Below are 18,332 nucleotides of genomic sequence, written 5' to 3' on the forward strand. Positions count from 1 at the left end.
CTGTGTAAGGCAGGCAGCTTGGAGAAATATGGTTGCTCTCTGGCAGCTTGATTTAATGGTTCTAGGTGTAGCTGGGTGAGTAATTGAACAAGCATTTGTTATTTAAAATGAGCCTGGCACAGGTCTGAACTAGCCAGCATCAGCTAGTGTCATTACAATGCAAGTTAGGCTGTGATCAGACACAGCTTTACTTTGCTAAATGTTTGGACCACAAACATGAGTTTTCTACACCCTAGTAGCTGCTGCTCCTTTTGAGATCCACTTTTGTCATTGCATTTTGTGTCTGAGTATTTCAATGCCCTGACACGGTCATTTGACATTCTCACACTATAGTCCTGTACTGTTTTTGGCTGCAACGGAACAAGCTTTCTTTCTGATCCATTTTTTTTCTTCTTCTATCCAGTAAACGAGTGTTCTTTCTTTTCCAGGAGGAGCCTTCAGCTTAAAATCTCCCACTAATTGAAGAGGACAATTTACCAGCGCAAAACCCCACTGCCATTCACTAGGAAATTGAACACCGCACTTGATTCGATTCCATATTTCAGACGTGTGTATTTTGGAGCTGCATTCAGGCTGATTGCAAGTGGCGTGCAATTATGTCCTGTATTTCTTAGCGTTTTTTTCTTTTCTTCTGCCCTCTCTTTTTCCGAGGCACAGTAAAACTGAGATTAAGGCCCTCAGTGAGCTAATACAGGGGAGTTATTGTGCGGTTCGCTAACAGAAAAATAGGTTAAATTCAACGACACATTTTATGATGCCCTATAAATCCCATAACATGTATAAGAGTCACAAACGTACATTAAAACGCCAGGACTGGTTTAAATGCCTAGTAGGGTTTAATATAACAACCCAGTCCTCTGGTCTGTAGACAGACCAGGGGGGGGGGGGGGAAATGTCCTGAGCCAATACTCTCCTTATTTGCATCTTAGAGAAGACAAATCGACACTGTCTGACTTTGCAGTTAGTTAAAGGTAGATGGTCTCCTCCTACAGTGAGTGGGCCTGTATGTGTGCTGTTGTCAGACCCTAGTATGTAGCCTGCTTCTTCTGTCTGGCCTTTACTGTGTTTTATTCACTGCCCTATTCATTGTGATTCCTGGTGGCAGTGGATTCCTGCAAGGTAGTTTTATTTTTTTTATCTAAAAAAAATTCTGACTCCTTCAGGGTTGGTGAGAGGCCGTTTTCCTGCTCTCCTTTGAACGGCAGTACTATCACTCTCCTTCAGCTCGGGGGATGAAAACGATAGGAATGTTGCCGGTTGGGATGAGGCCATAACCACGCAGGACCAGTCTGGGCAGGGCTGAGTCAGACGTGTCATGATGTGCACAGTGAGGCATTGGGTACCTGTCTGGTAACGGCACTAGTGTAGCCGGTCAGGTTCCCAGTAAGTCTACGTCACTACAGACTCATCAGGATCACCAGGTAATTATGTGACCTGGTTTTGACCTCTTAACTGTGAAATGACCAAACTGGTGTTTGCTCCCAATATGCAGTGTCATTTAGTTTCTTAGTAGCAGGGCTGTGATGACATTATGTCCCAGTGACTAGTGCCACACAAACCATTGCCATTAAACAGCTGGAAGGTACCCAACTGTCTCGGGGCCCCTAAACCAACTGTCTCGGGGCTCCTCATTCCAGGTCCTAAAACAACATGCCGCAATCAGTGGATCCAGTGTATTAGCTTTGTAAATGATATTCCAAGCCAGGGTGCTCCATTGACTTCCTTGAACTACATTCTCTCTTTTAAAAATGTATAATTTCACACACACACTCGGACACAGGCACACGCCGCATGTACACAACCGGGCAGCGATTGAAACTGCCTGACTGTCTTTTTTTTTCTTGTCTTTTTTTTTTTTAAATAGACAGTGATCGATGGATGGAAAGTTTGATTTGTTTATTTAGCTGCTGTCAGTGATTGATGGAGAGACTGACTGAAGGTGTTAAGGCGTCCCAGACGAAATGGTTCCATCTCTGGGGAATCTCGACCCCCAACCGAATCTTTACTTGCACAGATTGATGTTGTAGTGTACGTCCTGTCCCATTGATTCTTCAGTTTAAAAGCAGGGTACTGACGATGGACCTGGTGCCATGGGTGTTTCATCCATCCCGCTATTGTATTTTTTCCCCCCTTTCTCTCCTTGTCCTCCCCCGTTCTTTCCCTTCCCTCGTACCACTTTGTCATGTAAAGGGCTTTATCTAAGAGAGACCCTGAGGTTAGGCTGAGCGAGGCGCAGGATGGTAAATAATCAATATTGATTGACGGGCTCTTTGAGCAGAACAACCTAGAGGTGTCTGCTGGGAGTCCCCTTTAACCCCAGAGGCCACCTGCCTCCCTGACCCCCCAACCCCACACTCCCCTGGTGCAGCTCCCTGGACATGTGATCCTGTATCTCTCTTCTGTTATCCCTCCCCCTGCCTGCTCCCACAGATCTATTCTGTCTCTTCTGCTCCCAGACATCCACCAGTCAATATCAATGTTAGGAAGTATTATTATTTTTATTTTTTTAAATTTAGAGCTCCTGAATTGCTGTGGACATTTTTAAAGTGTCCCAACCATTCCTCTTCAAGGTTCCAGTGTGTTCGGACCTCTGTAAACCCCCAGAAGACCAGCCAGCTCCGCTTTTGTTGTTAAACCCGGCTGGCTTCTGTTTAGTGTGTGATTTGTTATTAAACATTTCACTACATTTATTTAATTTTGTTACCTTTAGAAATTGCACTGTGTTGCAGTCTGCCCACCAGCGTTAGACAGTAGTTTCATATTGTCTTGCAAACAGTCACTAACAATGACAAGTTCATGGAAGCTGGTGAACAGGGAAGTGCAAATTCACAAGGTAGACTTCATTTCCCTTTCTGTCTAAATTGGGTCAGTGTGTCAGACTGAGTAAACAGAACAGTGGACCGTGATGACGATAAAAGGTCTGTGTGCCCCGCACTTGTGTTGATATATGGTACGTGTGGACTTCTCTCCCATCCGTGTGAAAAAAGTAAAGTGTGAGGTCCTAGTGGTTGCTGCCAGATGGTTGGAACGGGTCTGTTTCTGTTGACCTCTCTGTAAAGCTACTGGTTACGACCATACCGCTGCTAACCTTGTGATTTAAATTGAGATGGTCATCTCTCTACTGTGAATCTGCTTTTGACAGACATGTGCTGGCTTACTTCTGGATATCTCAGCTGAACCTTCTATTGCTTTGTCCTTCTTACCTGAGATGCCATGAGGTGTTGACACTATTTCAGTAATGCTGCTAGTCTAAATGCACTGTTTTGAGGTCTCAAAATTAAATGAAGCTCCCAGTACACTGGCTCTCTGTAGAGGGGAAACAGCAGCCGTTTGGTCAGTTTCCATGGCCTCTCTTCTGCAGCAGAATCCCTCTAGGAAGTGAAGTGTGTCAGGGTCGACATATGTTCAAGCTGACCCGTCACTCGCAATTAATGCATGCCCATATGGAGCTAGAGGAGAATGGAGGACTTTGCTGGAGAGTGTGCTGCATCCGCCTTCACACACACACACACATCTTTGGTTTTACAGAGCAGAGGAACGCCACAGAATCTGGCTGGCTCACTGAGCCTGCCGGAGGAGAGGAAGCAGAGCGAGTCAGTGAGTTGGCGGCTGGAGTGGGCGAAAATTGAATTACATCACTGAAATGTGTGTTGAATTTAACATCGCTGAGACAGGTTAAGCAAAGAGAAACGGGTGACTCAGTCTACCAGGACCCCTACCGTCTACCCCCACCCCGCTTCACCCTGCATCACACACTGACTGGGAGTAATAAAATAATAACAGCCTCTTAACCATCTACTCATTGCAAAGGTTTATCAAAGACACCAGGCCCCTGTGCTATGAAACACTGGATGGCTGAATGTTTTGCCTGAATGTGTTGCTCTGATGGATATTATGGAGCTGAGCGGTGCTTGTTGGTTTGGCTAGAGGGAGACCAGCTAGAGGGAGACCGGCTTGACCTCGCGCACACATTACAACTAGCTCTGCTCTTGTTACGGTAGGGCAGCGTTTTTATCCAATTACACATTCAGTCTAATTTGATTTCCTGATGTCTGACTACCTGATCCTCACCACTTTGCCTCTGCTCCGTCTATTAAAACTGTGATGTCATCTGAAAACAGCTGTTCATCCTGTTGTCAGTGTGCATACACACGTACGCTCGATCAGAGCCAAGCGCTCAAGCCCAGTAGCGTGCCACAGGGCCAGTGAGCACCAGGGTTGCAGAGGGCATCCCAGAACACTGTGCATTGTTTACCCCGACACTGTGCTGCTCTGTGCCATCCTGCCCTGTGTCCTGGCACCCTCAGTACTCTCTGCTCTGTGCCACTCGCTGCAACACATCCAGGCTCCAGCCCTTCGCTGCCGCCAACAGTTTGGAAAGTATTTACACCAGCTGTGAGAAGAGGCGCTAAAGCTCCCAGGGTTGACACACAGGAGCTGCCTTGCTGTTATCCCCTACGGCTATTCTTCTCCTCTCGCTCGGCTCTCTCCTCTTCTGTCCTTACCACCTCCGTATTCATAGACTACCACGGAACTACATCTACTCAACATCATGCGGTGCAGTTAGTGGGTCACATGGTGGTCAACAAGGTGGGACAGTGTCATGCTAGGAGCTGTGTCCCAAGGGACAGGGCTGAATAATAAGACCAGGACATGCAGGGGGACATGGGAGCAGCCACAGTGTTCAGGGCATGTTTTATTACTATGAAAGAACAGGTCAGGGACAGTAAAATACAAGTCAGGTTTGACTGGGTGGATAACAGTAGTGACGTTGCTGAATTGACATGCTTCCCTGAAATGATATTGTCTGCTTCGCAAAAACATGCAGGTGTGGGGGCTGGCTGGCTTTCACTGTGCACTGCTGGATTCCATCTCCAGCACAGTGCTGATATGTTTGTGTGGAAAAGAGCTCAGTCTGCTGCTGATTCAGATGCCATTTCAAGCTCTGACCTCATATGAATACCTTACGAATACCTTACGAGCTGAGTGCAGGGGCACAAGTATCCTGTGTGTATGTTTGAGTCGACTCTCCTCCACCACAACCCTTACCATCTGAACTCTCCCGGCTGAACTCTCTCGGTGAGCTACCCCGTGACAATGGCCACGGAGAGAGACCCAGTGCTGACTTCAGTCAGGAAGCGTTGCTAAGCCTGAACTCTTAGGGTTTGGTTGTGCATTAGCTACGCTGTGATGAACATCCTATTGATTTAGTGATCAAGGATCGATTCAGAACTGAGGTATAATGCTGCTTTCTCTTACCCATAGTACGTCCTCTTTCTAAATACAGAAACAGATTATTTTAATCCTCCAAGATTATTTAAAATATGGGGCTGTGTGTGTGTGTGTGTATAGAAAGCAATGCATGTTTACTCTTTGTGGTTGGTAGACCAATGTCTGTAGTATTCAGATCGCCAGCGCTTGAATACAGCCTTCAGCTTTCTGTGTAGAAGTTTGTGTGTTCTGTCAGCACTGCAGTGACCTGCAACCCTCGCAGCCAGATGAGAAAATCCCTGTTCAACACATCCAATGAGATCTCAAATGGGGGAACCCCTGAATGCAGTGTGCTAGTCCTATGACTAATCAAATACAACAGTGAAATGCTTACTTAAGGGTTCTTTCCAACAATGCAGAGCGGGGGAAAAAAAAGTGAAATAGAAAAATAATAACACGAGGAACAAATCCACCATGAGTAACGATAACTTGGCTATATACATGGGGTACCAGTACCGAGTCGATGTGCAGGGGTACGAGAGTTTAGGTAGGTATGTATACAGTGCATTCGGAAAGTATTCAGACCCTTTTTATGCTATAGCCTTATTGAAAAATGTATTCAATTGTAAAGATGTTTTTATTTTTATTTTAGCAAATGTATTAAAAATAAAACACCCGAAATATCCCATTTTCATAAGGGTTCAGTCTCCTTTCTCAGTACTTTGAAGCACCTTTGGCAGCGATTTACAGCCTTGAGTCTTGGGTATGACGCTACAAGCTTGGCACACCTGTATTTGGGGAGGTTCTCCTATTCCTCTCAAGCTCTGTCAGGTTGGATGGGGAGCGTCGCGGCACAACTACTTTCAGATCTCTCCAAAGATGTCCGATCGGGCTCTGGCTGGGCCAGAGGACATTCAGCGACTTGTCCCGAAGCCACTCCTGCGTTGTCCTTTTGGAAGGTTAACTTTCTGATAACCTGTTCCAGAGCACTCAGGACTTCATCAAGGATCTCTCGCGCTGTAATTTGCTCTGTTCACCTTTCCCTCGATCCTGACTTGTCTCTCAGTCCCTGCCACTGAAAAACATGATGCTTCCACCACCATGCTTCACCATAGGGATGGTGATGGGTTTCCTCCAGTTTGGCATTCAGGCCAAAGAGTTTAATCTTGTTTTCATCAGACCAGAGAATCTTGTTTCTAGTCTCATAGCAAAGGGTCTGAATTTTGTTTTTAAGACCTTAGCGAAAATGTCTCTGCCTGTTTTTGCTTTGTCATTATGGGGTATTGTGTGTAGATTGAGGATCTTTATTTATTTATTCAATTTTAGCTTAATAGGCTGTAAAAAAATGTTGGAAAAGTCAAGGGGTCTGAATACTTTCAGAATTAACTGTAGGTAGTGATAAAGTGGCTCGTCAACAGGAAGCATAATAAACAGCAACAGCAGCCTCTGTGATGAGTCAATAGAGTTGGTGCAAAAAGGGTCAATGCCGATAGTTAACCAATAGTCACCCGGACTATTTAGCTGTCCAATGGCTTGGGGGTAGAAGCTGTTCAGGATCCTGATTGGCTGTTTTGATTGACTATGTTCTCCACTGAGAGGTATGGTGAGAGTGGGGCAAAAGTAGTGGGATTAATGGGAAGAGAAAGATCTTGAGTAGTATTGACACATGAAGGCAGAGCGACATGGAGGGATGAGAGCAGAGGGGTGACTGTACCATCTGTTCCTCTTTATCTGGTTGATATTATTATAATTTTTTTTTTTTTTTGCCTGTGTAAACAGAGCTGCACGGTGGGCTCTGGGTTGGATCTCACTGAGACTGCTGATCCACTCTCATGGCGGAATAAGTGGACATTGACACACTAAACCGACCTCCCTCTCCCTGTCCACACTAAACCCTGAAAAGGTGAAGTGGGCCCAGGTCCATCTGTCTGTGGCGAGCTGTGCTGTATTAACCTGTGCTTGGGCTGTATGACGTGTTCATGCCATGTCTGCCTGTGGGATCCAGACCATTTCACCTCAATCAGAATCCAGCGGAGTAATGAGACTTTGGACTTCCTGTCCACCCCCCCCCCCCCCTTCCTTTGGTCACTTCCTGAATCTCTATGCATCCACTGAGGGGCCCAGTACACACACACAGTTATTATCAATTCATTCCAAGATGGCGTAGCAGTCAGACGTCTGTCTTTTGTCCTGTCGTGTCCCTTGTGAATATATCTTTTTACATATTTTTCTTCGCATATCTTTTAAAAATATTTTCCTAAATCTCAACTTCTAAATACTCTCCTGCTACCCGCCTAACACAATGTGGCGTGGATCTGCTTTTTTCTAAAGTATTTCTATTTACTTCGGATCTGGAATCCCTTAACTGAAGCTAGCCAGCTAACTACCTACCAGCTATCAGTTAGCAAACCATTTCTAGCGGTCAGCAGCTAACCTTTAGCTCGGAAAGCTCTCGCCAGTTCGAACAATGTGACTTAAACCAGAGCGTAACGGACCTATTTCTCTCCATATCCCCGGAATCCTACCGCAAACTCTGAACATTTTCATCTGAATCTTCGCAACTAGCTAACCGCAATCCCGGGTGACCACTCCTGGCTAGCGTTCCATCCCGGAGCAAGCCTGAAGCTAGCTCGGACAGGGCTCCTGTGCTACCACCAAAGCCCACTCCTGGGCTACAATATCCGGACCCCCTTCTACTGCCAGTATGGAACCCCGCCGATTCTCTATGACTGGAATACAGACATAATCTGCCCAAGGAGTCCAACAGGCTCCTCAGGCGCGAAGCCAGCTGAAGGCCCATTCTGCTAACCTGGTAGGCCTGCTAGCTAGAGCTACTTGGAACCCTACTAGCTCCACGACTGGTCTATCGACGTCACCGCACAGAGGCAAAAACAGACCCATCGCGACATCCCCCAAAGGCTAGCTTGCCTGCCCCGGTCTGCTAACCGCTAGCTTGCCTGCCCCGGTCTGCTAACCGCTAGCGTGCCTGCCCCGGTCTGCTAACCGCTAGCGTGCCTGCCCCGGTCTGCTAACCGCTAGCGTGCCTGCCCCGGTCTGCTAACCGCTAGCTTGCCTGCCCCGGTCTGCTAACCGCTAGCTTGTCTGCTAACCGCTAGCTTGCCTGCCCCGGTCTGCTAACCGCTAGCTTGCCTGCCCCGGTCTGCTAACCGCTAGCTTGTTTAGCACCGGTCAACCCAACCACTCACTGGACCCATATGTTCACTTGGCTACGCATGCCTCTCTCTAATATCAATATGCCTCATCCATTACTCTCCTGGTTAGTGATTACTGTCTTATTTCATTGTAGAGCCTCTAGCCCTGCTCAATATGCCTTAATCAACCATGTTCTTCCACGTCCTACATATGCGATGATGTCATCTCATATTAAACCAGGTGATATCACCTGGTTTAAATGTCTCTAGAGACTCTCTCATCATTACTCAATGCCTAGGTTTACCTCCAATGTACTCACATCCCACCTTACCTTGTCTGTACACTATGCTTTGAATCTATGCTATCGTGCCGAGAAACCTGCTCCTTTTACTCTCTGTTCCGAACGAGCTTGACGGCCAGTTCATATAGCATTTAGCCGTACCCTTAACCTACTTCTCCTCTGTTTCTCTGGTGATGTAGAGGTTACTCCAGGTCCTGCAGTGCCTAGCTCCACTCCCACTCCCCAGGTGCTCTCATTTGTTGACTTCTGTAACCGTAAAAGCCTTGGTTTCATGCATGTTAACATTAGAAGCCTACTCCTTACATTTGTTTTACTCATTGCTTTAGTACATCCAACCCGGATGTCTTAGCCGTGTCTGAATCCTGGCTTAGGAAAACCACCAAAACCCTGAAATCTCCACCGTTAACTATAACATTTTCCGCCAAGATAGAACTGCCAAAGGGGGCAGTGTTTCAATCTACTGTAAAGAGGCTGTCCTACTATCCAGGTCTGTACCCAAACAATTTGAACTTCTACTTTTAAAATCCACCTGTGAATTGATTGCCCCCCCATCTATCTTCTGAGCTCGTGCTAGGTGACCTAAACTGGGACATGCTTAACACCCCGACCATCCTACAATCCAAACTTGATGCCCTCAATCTCACACAAATTATCAATGAACCTACCAGGTACAACTCCAAATCTGTTAACACGGGCACCCTCATAGATGTCATCCTAACTAACTTGCCCTCCAAATACACCTCTGCTGTTTTCAATCAAGATCTCAGCGATCACTGCCTCATGGGTCGCAGACCCATTACGGATGCAGTCAAACACTCCCTAAAATACTTCTGTGAGCTGGCCTTTTTAATCGACCTGGCCGGGGTATCCTGGAATTGACGTCATCCCATCAGTAGATGATGCCTGGCTATTCTTTAAAAGTGCCTTCCTCACCATCTTAAATAAGCATGCCCCATTCAAAAAATGTAGAACTAGGAATAGGTATAGTCCATGGTTCACTCCAGACCTGTCTGCCCTTGACCAGCACAAAAACATCCTTTGTCGTTCTGCATTAGCATCGAATAGCCCCCGTGATATGCAACTTTTCAGGGAATTTAAGAATAAATATACACAGGCATTTAGGAAAGCAAAGGCTAGCTTTTCAAACAGATATTTGCATCCTGCAGTACAAACTCAAAGTTCCGGGACACTAAAGTCCATGGAGAATAAGAGCACCTCCTCCCAGCTGCCCACTGCTCTGAGGCTAGGAAACACTGTCACCACCGATAAATCCACTATAATTGAGAATTTCAATAAGCATTTCTCTACGGCTGGCCGAGCTTTCCACCTGGCTACACTGACCCCGATCAACTGGACCCCTATAAATCAGCCGGGCTAGACGATCTGGACCCTCTCTCTCTAAAATGATCTGCCGAAATTGTTTCAACCCATATTTACTAGCTTGTTCAACTTCTTTCGTATCGTCTGAAATTCCCAAAGATTGGAAAGTCGATGTGGTCAACCCCTCTTCAAAGGGGGTGACACTAGACCCAAACTGCTACAGACCTATATCTATCCTACCCTGTCTTCGAAAGCCAAGTTAACTTCTTAAGGTATAGGGGGCAGCATTTTCACTTTTGGATAAATAGCATGCCCAATTTCAACTTCCTGCTACTCATGCCAGTTTGAATCATGTCTGTGAGTATAACAGAACCTATGTAGCAGGGAAAACCCCGAGGACTAACCGTTAAGGGAAAAAAATATTTTGATTCACTGAGTTCTCATTGGCAAATGATATTTTTTTACATTTATTTTACCTTTATTTAACTAGGCAAGTCAGTTAAGAACAAATTCTTATTTTCAATGACGGCCTAGGAACAGTGGGTTAACTGCCTGTTCAGGTGCAGAACAAACACTAACCACTAGGCTACCCCGCTGCCCCAAATTTCTTAGGAACCTGTTTTCAGTTGCTACCGCTTCTACTGGATGTCACCAGTCTTTGGAATTTAGTTGAGGTTATTCATTTGTGCAATGAAGAAGTAGGCCATCTAGGAACTGGGTAACACTGTTGAGAGTGCGCAAGATGTGAAAAGTAGCATTTGTCGTCTTACTGTATTGAACACAGACCATTTGCTCGATTTTATTAACATTTAAAAATACCTAAAGTTGTATTACAAAAGAAGTTTGAAATATTTTGGCAAGGTTTTATAGGCAACTGTTGAAATATTTTGTAGTGTTGTGTTTTTTGGAAGCTGTTCTTTTCTGGATCAAACGCGTCAAATAAATGGACATTTGGATATATATGGACAGAATTAATCGAACAAAAGGACCAATTGGGATGTTTATGGGACATATTGGAGTGCCAACAAAAGAAAAGCTTGTCAAAGGTAAGGCATGTTTTAAATTTCTGCGTTTTGTGTAGCGCCTGCAGGGTTGAAATATGCTACCCTCTTTGTTGACTATTGTGCTATCATCAGATAATAGCTTCTTATGCTTTTGCCGAAAAGCCTTCTAAAAATCTGAAGTGTTGGCTGGATTCACAACGAGTGTGGCTTTATTTGAGTATCTTACATGTCTGATTTAATGAAAGTTAGATTTTTATATCATTTTTTTTTATTTGCCGCACTGCATTTTCCCTGTTTTTTTGCCCAAATGGGACGCAACAGTTCCCTATACCATAATACCAGATTACCGACGATTTCGAATCCCACCGTACCTACTCCGCTATGCAATCTGGTTTCAGAGCTGGTCATGGGTGCACCTCAGCCAGGCTCAAGGTCATAAAACACATCATAATCGCTATTGATAAGAGACATTACTGTGCAGCCGTCTTCATCGACCTGGCCAAGGCTTTCGACTCTGTCAATCACCACATTCTCATCGGCAGACTCAATAGCCTTGGTTTCTCAAATTATTGCCTCGCCTGGTTTACCAACTACTTCTCAGAGTTCAGTATGTCAAATTGGAAGGCCTGTTGTCCGGACCTCTGGCAGTCTATGGGGGTGCCACAGGATTCAACCCTCGGGTCAACTGTCTTCTCTGTAAACATCAATGATGTTGCTCTTGCTGCTGGTGATTCTCTGATACATCTCTATGCAGACGACACCATTCTGTATACTTCTGGCCCCTCTTTGGACACTGTTAACAAACTTCTAGACGAGCTTCAATGCCATACGACTCTCCTTCCGTGGCCTCCAACTGCTCTTAAACACAAGTAAAACTAAATGCATGCTGTTCATCCGATCACTGCCCACACCTGCTCGCCCCTCCAACATCACTACTCTGGACGGCTCTGACTAAGAATACGTGGACAACTACAAATACCTAGGTGTCTGGGTACTGTAAACTCTCCTTCCAGACTCACATTAACTTCATGATGCACCCATCCCGGTAGCAATATCATTTATCAATGATATTCGTTGAATTGTAGAGTGCCAAATTCAAATTAAAGTACTAAAAATGTAGCAAAACACAGCTTAGCTTGTTGTTAATCCACCTGGCATGTCAGATTTCAAAAAAGCTTTTCGGCGAAAGCATACCAAGCGTTTATGTAAGGACATCTCTCTCAGTAGACAACATTACAAACAGCTAGCAGCCAAGTAGATTGGTCAGAAAAGCAATAAAATAAATAGCTTACCTTTTTGATCTTTGGATGTTTGCACTCACGAGACTCCCAGTTACACAAATGTTCCTTTTGTTCCATAAAGATTTATTTTTATATCCAAAATACCTCCATTTGGTTGGCGCGTTATGTTCAGAAATCCACAGGCTCGAGCGGTCACAACATCACAAATTCCAAATAGTATCCGTAAAGTTCGTAGAAACATGTCAAAAGTTTTTTATAATCAATCCTCAGGTTGTTTTTTACTATGTAATTGATAATATTTCAACCGGGACTGTGGCTTCTTCAATCGGAGAGAGAAATGTCTGCTCCAAGCTCTTGCGCATGCAAAACGCTGCTGGCAGCCAGCCATACAATGACGCGATATGATTTTTCTCGCTCATTAAAAAAAATAAAAGCCTCAAACTATGTCGAAAGACTGTTCACACCATGGGGAAGCCATAGGAAAAGGAATCCGATGGCCTGCCTTCGCTCCATTTAAAGGGATATCAATGGAACCGAGAGCTTTCAGGAAAATCCAAGCCGGAAGTGACGTTTTTCCTAAGGTTTTCACATGCAACATCAGTTCTGTTTTATACTCGCAGACAATAATTTGACAGTTTTGGAAACTTTAGAATTTTCTATCCTAATCTGACAATTATATGCATATTCTGGGCCTGAGAAATAGGCAGTTTCATTTGGGTACGTTTTTCATCCAAATATCAAAATACTGCCCCCTACACTCAGTTAAGCATCTCTAATCCAAAATGTAAATCTAGAATTGGCTTCCTATATTGCAACAAAGCATCCTTCACTCAGGCTGCCAAACATACCCTCGTAAAACTGACCATCCTACCGATCCTTGACTTCGGTGATGTCATCTATAAAATAGCCTCCAACACTCAACAAACTGGATGCAGTCTATCACAGTGCCATCTGTTTTGTCACCAAAGAATACAAGCCTGAAACCCTATCAGACACTATTGTAACAGATTTGGAAACTTTAGTGTGTTTTCTATCCAAATCTACCAATTATATGCATATCCTATCTTCTGGGCCTGAGTAGAAGGCAGTTTTAATTTGGGAACTCTTTTCGTCCAAAGTCTGTGGCTACAATGCTGCTAGCGGTACGTGGTCCCACAATGCCACGTACTGTGGCAAATCAACTAGATTCTTGTGATGCAGGCATTTGCAACATCGTGCTAAAACATGCAATCAAATGAATTATATATCGTCCAACCCTACATACTCCAGTTTAATGACTCTGACAATGACAGGCTGAATGACAGTGCAGTCTGTCACTGTCAAGGGAGGAAGAGAAACCACACCATGATAAAGCTCTTGTTTATTAAGCTCTTGTTCACCATGATAAAGCTCTCGCATTCTGTGGCGCCTGGTAGTGTGTCTCAGATCAACGCAGTGTTTTCTCTCAGGGTGATCATGGTAGATCCCTGGGTACTGGAGATGGGTAGGAGGGCAGGAGACACACACAGAGATGAAGCGAGGCAACTCTTCCCCCTCCGAGTCGACAGTCCCTAACATTTCAAAAGTTCCCAGAACGGGATAATGTTTAGCGACGGTGCAGATGGAAGTGCTCTGGGTCTGAGACGGAGAACAGGAATGTGGTCGATCCCAGCATGAGGGTGTTTTAATGGTGGATACGGCCCGGGCATTCCGATGCGCTGTAGAGGTGTAATGAGGTGAAGACATTAAGTTCCTCACGCACCCGTTAACTCCCAGTTAGTTAGGCACTCTTACTAGGAGCAGACTTAGTGACCGACTCAGCCCTGCACTCTGGAATGGACTTCTGCTTGTGACTCAGTGAAATCCTGTCTGCTCTGCAACCCCTCCAATTAATTCGCAGCTTGCAACTTGTAGAGGTCGACCGATTAATCGGAATTGCAGATTAATTAGGGCCGATCGGAAATCGGTATATTTGGGCGCCACATTTTTTTTAATACCTTTTAATTTATTAGGCAAGTCAGTTAAGAACACATTCTTATTTTCAATGACGGCCTAGGAAAGGTGGGTTAAATGCCAGATTTTCACCTTGTCGGCTCGGGGGATCCAATCTTGCATCCTTACAGTTAACTAGTCCAATGCTACAACCACCTGCCTCTCATTGCGCTCCACAAAGACTGCCTGTTATGCGAATGCAGTAGAAGCCAATGTAAGTTGCTAGTTAGCATTAAACGGATCTTATAAAAAACAATCAATCATAATCACTAGTTATAACTACACATGGTTGATGATATTACTAGTTTATCTAGCATGCCCTGCATTGCATATAATCGATGCAACGCTGGAGGATGATCTAACAAAAGCGCATTTGCGAAAAATTGTTGGACCTAACCGTAAACACCAGTGCCGTTCTTAAAATCAATACACAGAAGTATATATTTTTAAACCTGCATATTTAGCTAATATTAGCAGTATTAACCAGATGAAATTGTCACTTCACTTGCGTTCATTGCACACAGTCAGGGTATATGCAACAGTTTGGGCAGCCTGGCTCATTGCGAACTAATTTTCCAGAATTCTACGTAATTTTGACAACATTGAAGGTTGTGCAATATAACAAGAATATTTAGACTTAGGGATGCCACCCATTAGACAAAATACCGACCGGTTCCGTATTTCACTGAAATAATACACGTTTTGTTTTCGTAATGATAGTTTCCGGATTCGACCATATCATTTCTGTGTTATTTTATAATTAAGTCTATGATTTGATAGAGCAGTCTGACTGAGCAACGGTAGGCAGCAGCAGGCTCGTAAGCATTCATTCAAACAGCACTTTTGTGCGTTTGTCAGCAGCTCTTCGCAATGCTTCAAGCGTTGAGCTGTTTATGACTTCAAGCCTATCAACTCCTGAGATTAGGCTGGTGTAACCGATGTGAAATGGCAAAATAGTTTGCGGGGTGCGCAATAATAGCGTTTCAATTGGTGACGTCACTCGCTCTGAGACTTGAAATAGTTGTTCCCCTTCCCCTCTGCAAGGGCCGCGGCTTTTGTGGAGAGATGGGTAACAATGCTTCGAGGGTGCCTGTTGCCGATGTGTTCCTGGTTCGGGGTGAGGAGAGGGATGGAAGCTATACTGTTACACTGGCAATACTAAAGTGCCTATAAGAACATCCAATATTCAAAGGTATATGAAATACAAATGGTAGCGAGAAATAGTCCTATAATTCCTATAAGAACTACAACCTATAACTTCTTACCTTGGAATATTGAAGTCTCATGTTAAAAGGAACCACCAGCTTTCATATGTTCTCATGTTCTGAGCAAGGAACTGAAACTTTAGCTTTCTTACAAAGCACATATTGCACTTATACTTTCTTCTCCAACACTTTGTTTTTGCATTATTGAAACCAAATTGGACATGTTTCATTATTTATTTGAGACTAAATTGATTTTTATTGATGTATTATATTAAGTTAAAATAAGTGTTCATTCCGTACTGTTGTTATTGTCATTATTACAAATACATTTTAAAAAATCGGACGATTTTAATCTGTATTGCCTTTTTTTGGGTCTTCCAATAATCTGTATCGGCGTTGAAAAACCATAATCGGTTGACCTCTCGTCACTTGTATCTGCAAGCTAAGTAACGGTTTGGGAGAAAAGCTGTGAATGTGTTAATGATGTGGGTGAAAACCTCTCCTGTTAGTGCTGGGACACGTGGAGACCCTCATGAGGGGAAGCGCGAGGGAGACCCTTCCTAGCTACACAAACACTAAGCCCTCTTCACCCCCTAGGAGAATGTGTGTTGTACAGTACTAAAACACATTTCAGACGGATCTGTTGGCGCGTGGCCCACATTCTCCAGTTGATGAGATCCAGACCTTCAGCACTGTTATTAGTAGTCTGCCATGTGAACCACGGCACGCGTGTTCCTTTTTTGTTTTGAAATTGGGACAATCCCTCTCCTGTGTGTGGGAGGGTGTTCTGTTCCTGTCAAATGAATCCATGGTGGCTGACAATCTGCAGACGGGGGTGTGTGAACTTCCTGCTTGGTTAGATGGACTTCCTCTCGGCATCAAATCTTTCAGCCAGTCCTTAAATTTGAAAAAAAACGTACCTTTTATTTAACTAGGTAAGTCAGTTAAGAACAAATTCTTATTTACAATGACGGCCTACCGGCGAACAGTGGGTTAACTGCCTTATTCAGGGGCAGAACGACAGATTTTTACTTTTACCTTGTCAGCTCGGGGATTCGATCCAGCAACATTTTGGTTACTGGCCCAACGCTCTAACAACGAGGCTACTTACCACCCCAAGTGCACAGTAGGTTCATCCAATCCCCGTACAGTACACAGTAGGTTCATCCAATCCCCGTACAGTACACAGTAGGTTCATCCAATCCCCGTACAGTACACAGTAGGTTTGAAGAACCAGTGTTCTTTTATTCCTCATTGCAGTGACCTTGTTTTCATTATTGTTCACCTCACAAGACAATTTGTATTTAGTCATGCGTCAGCGCTACGGACATCTCAAGAGCTTGGGAATGAATTAATGAATGGATAAATTACATTTATGTTCGTGTCAAATCGCCAGTTGGCAACCCATCTCTTATGAGATTAACAAAAACAAACCTTACAACAATTCAGTGATAATTATTCTGTTGATCTGTGCATTAATAAATTAATAATAACATTTATTGTTATTATATCCTTAGAGCAGTAAAAAAAAGAAATCTATATATACACAGATATAAACTTAGTATTTATCAGCATTTTTGTCAAAATTGAGTTGACAGCTCTGTTCTGTTCAATGGTCTCTACCTAATATAGTACTCTAAATACCTCTCATATCAAGTTCAAAAGAATACGTTGCTGACACAATTCAAACCAATGAGGGTTCAGAACCTTAAAGCCAATGATCGCAATCATTTTTGCAGATTGAGAGCACTTAGAACCTTACAGTCCCATCTACAACTACATTCAAGCTTTTCCATCCATCATGCAATGTTCGAGTTGACAGACGAAACTGAGTTGTCTCTGTCCTGGTTATTATATTAGTCCTGGTCTTAATGGATCAGGTGGCTTTGGACAGGAATGGTTAGAGGTTTACAACCCAGTGATGTGTTAACATGGGACGTCTCACTGCTCAATAAGATGCACAGGACCCGCAAACGCCTCCCACTACTACTGATGTTGCTGGTAAAAGGACATTTCAAAAACAGTAAGAATCTACAGCGCCACCCCAACAATAACATATGTGAAAATGGCTTTTTTTTTTTTTTTTTCCACAACATAAACACTCCATTTTTCACATGTGCTGGAGATAATGAATATGAAGTTGAAACATTTTTGAAGTTTCCCTTTAAGACTTGCCCCTGCTTTAGACTCCGGTACCAACGCTATAAATAACCAATCCATTGGGCTTCCAGTGTAAACGGCAGCCTCCGAACAATCAGGTGTAGACTACTTATCTTCCTGAAGCCGAGTGGGGAGGTTCCAGACCGTAAAGCGTTTACAAGTTGACATGGTTTCTTTCTGACGTCTAAGTCTCTACTGGCGTGTGTTTACAGTGTGGGGGAGCCAGCATGTTGTCTGATGTAGAGTCTCCTCCGTCTGCTGTGACAGACGTCTGTCTGGGACTTTAGTCTCGGTCTGCGGATATTCACCTTCCCCATCCTGGCTCGTCTCAGTGGGAATGTTGAAGGAGTAGATGCTCTTGATGTCATTTAGAAGAGCCTCCGTGTGTCTTTCTGTTCTCTGTGTTTGCCAAGGTGGTGCGCTGTGGTATGAAAGGCAGCGGGTTCTGAGTCCCTTTGGGGCCCCTAAAACGTGTGCGTGCTGTGTGCCAGTCGTCCCGCAACAGTAGACACACAAAGGCCTCAGCGTTCATTAGCAGGCTGTTGGTTCCCAGTGGGAGCGGGGGGGGGGGGGCGGGTGTAAGCGGGCAGGGGTTGTCAGCTCAGTGCTGCGTGTTGTCTCTGTGTGGTGGTGCCAGCTCCTCAGCTCTCATCTGAGCCCAGGCACTACTTTGCTCTGCCAGCAGCCCGACTCTCCCTCTGAAGAGGCCTGGCAACCCTCCGCCAGTCAGCCCTCTCAACGGCCTGCTTACCTGCCTAACTACCAA

At 44.5% G+C, this 18,332-nt stretch overlaps 1 protein-coding gene across 2 annotated transcripts in view; it reads left to right on the plus strand.

Annotated features, from left to right (window-relative positions):
- The window catches only part of LOC135552091 (protein Jumonji-like), a 90,760-nt gene that overhangs the window by 26,321 nt on the left and 46,107 nt on the right, over positions 1-18,332 (plus strand). The window lies entirely within an intron of this gene.

The sequence above is a fragment of the Oncorhynchus masou genome, chromosome 13 (assembly GCF_036934945.1).
Source record: "Oncorhynchus masou masou isolate Uvic2021 chromosome 13, UVic_Omas_1.1, whole genome shotgun sequence".
Taxonomy (NCBI): Eukaryota; Metazoa; Chordata; class Actinopteri; order Salmoniformes; family Salmonidae; genus Oncorhynchus; species Oncorhynchus masou.